Raw genomic sequence first — 2,824 nt, forward strand, 5'->3', positions numbered from 1 at the left:
ATTTTATTTAACAATCAGTTGGTAAAGAAACCTGTGATTATAAGATTTACAAAATATTACTGGCAGTAATATTCTATAAGTATTATCCTAAATAAATAAAAATTGCTCGATATGCAAGATAGATTGAAATTCATTGAATCACTACAAAATATATATATATATATATATATATATATATATATATATATATATATATATATATATATTTAGTAACACCCATTTATGTAAGGTCTGACGAGACTGTTGGATCATAAACATGGTCCAACATCTGAAACATATGTAACTAAACAGATAAAACGGTAATAAAAAAATAAAACACATATTTGCTCTGCAATAGTATTGAGTACTCTCTTCAGGTTTTTACTAATTACCAGTTTTACTATATATATATATATATATATATATATATATATATATATATATATATATATATAGAGAGAGAGAGAGAGAGAGAGAGAGAGAAGCGAAACCCACTATTAATTTGTTTGTAAACAAGCTGATAGTTATAGCACCATTGCGACGGGTGGGTGTGGATTTAATAGACACCCGAGGAGAAATATTTACGGCACTTATATTGTTTGTTCTAGTCTATATGTTACGATTGGATTCTTTACTCAGTTTAACAGTACTCTTGTTTATACGAGGGTCGTTTGAAAAGTAATATCTCCTTTTTTATTCCGCCCGAATAGATCGGAGGAGATTGAAAATTGTATTATTATGGGTTGTTGTCATATTTGGGCTGGTGCATCTGGTACTAGTCTCTCGCTCTTAGACAATGTTCAAAAGAGAGTCACCAACCTGATAGCTCCTGAACTGTCATCTAAGCTTCAACCTCTGTCCGACGAAATGTAGCATCCCTCTGCCTGTTCTATAAGTATTTTAATAGTAAATGCTCCGACGAACTGCAATCACTTGTATCCCCTTGACGTAAATACCCCCGACAAACCGGACAAGCTGCTAAATCCCACCCCTACACAGTAGAGATCCCTAGATGTAAGAGAGCTTTCTACTCCAGTAGTTTCTTCCTTAAAACCGCTAGACTTTGGAATTCCCCTGTGAAACTCTAAGAAAGCAACCCTCTCCATGGCCGTTTAAATTCCTGGCAAAAGTACATTGAGAACGGTGGTGATAATATAGAAGTTTAAATTTTATAGCACAAAAGATCGCTGGTATCGCCTGCATTTTCGTAGCTCTTCAGTTTTTGGAGTTAAAAAAGTAGTATACTTTACTTTTGGAATGGCAAAACGCGCTCCGGACGCTCATGCACAGCCATCGTTCATCGCTGGCAAAAGTGCATTGAGAATGGTGATGATTATGTAGAAAAATTAAGTTAACAAATTTACCAAATTTCCATTACTAACTATTACTATATTGTCCAGTTGATTACTGTAGACGCTTAACCCTTATCCTCGAGTGGTCTCTGGCCTTGATAAGTGGTTATTCCTATGTAAAAAAAAAAAAAATATATATATATATCTTCCGATCCAATTATATCCTTCACAACCGAGACAATTTTAAATTCTTGTTCCTTTATCCACGTTAAAAACGACCCTGGCGTCTAACTCTGTCCCGTGGGGATGTATTGTGAATAGGATCTTCGATCTGCTGCTAGCTCTTCATAATATTTTGTGTCTATATCCATTGCCTTTAGGTGTTGCTTTATCACATTTTTGTAGTAGAGTTTCTCCCCATTAATCTTTCTGTGCCTATTTTCCGATTCTCAATACAATAGGATTTTCGAGATGTGATTGTTTTTCATTCTGTCCACACAGAAACCCCTTTACATTCCAAGTGACATTATGCATTATTTAGGATGAAAAAAGAGTAAAAAACGGTAAAGAATATAAATTTAAATGACAATATTAAATAAATATTTAGGAATATGTAGCGGAATTGGCAATAACCGAAATGGGAGGAAATAAAGAGCTTACCTCAGATATGTCTGTTGTTGTGTTGCGGGCCAAGCAGAAGAGAGTTCCAAGATGGGTCCATGGGTTTTTATTTGCTTTGACCTCATGCAATTCTTGCAGAATCGCGTGTGCTCTTGCGCGATTATGCAAATATATAATTCTTGGCTGCTTTTAAGGCAGGACGCTGGGAAGCAGTCAGGCGGTGTTTTGCAGATTATGCGTGGGTGGTTCTGGTGGTTGGATTGTTCTTTGTGACGAACCACGAATCTGTGAGAAGCGAGATTTCTTCTGCCTTTTTTTTCTGTCTCCTTCTTCTTCTTTCTCTACGATCATTGCAGCCAAAAAATCCCTCTCTTCTAGAGGTGGGCAGTGCAGGTCGAAACTGACCATTTCCTATCTTTGTTCCTGATTTTTGCCTACTACATTTTGCTACAAGCTATTTCGGCTCGACTATGGTGAAGGTGCGGATAAGCAGTGATATCATCAAGCCGTTCTCTGGTGGGGAGATGTTGTAGCGTGGCTGAAAAAAGTGAGACTTGTCGCACAACTTCAGCAGGTGGATGATATAGTGAGTCTGCTACCTTTATATATGAAGGGAGATACATCGTCTCTGGGTGTGATGTTATACCAGTAGACAGCCTCCAGTTTGGGACAGCACATTCTAGCCGCTATTCGTTTCACTGTACGGTGACATTGCTCTGCCATGCCATTCCCAGCTGGAGTGTATGCATAAGTTAGCTGAACTGGACGCCGTATTGAAAGGCATCAATTTGGCTCTTCAGTGCAGGGCAAGGTGCTACACATAGACAGATTCTGTCTGCGTATACCATTGGGTCTCAGACACGCTAACTGGAAAAGCATGAGTACGCACCAAAGCAGCAAGCGAGATGCTTATTAGGAGGCGACTAAACACT

Source organism: Euprymna scolopes, chromosome 14, assembly GCF_053919585.1.
Source record: "Euprymna scolopes isolate OS-2025 chromosome 14, ASM5391958v1, whole genome shotgun sequence".
Classification (NCBI taxonomy): Eukaryota; Metazoa; Mollusca; class Cephalopoda; order Sepiida; family Sepiolidae; genus Euprymna; species Euprymna scolopes.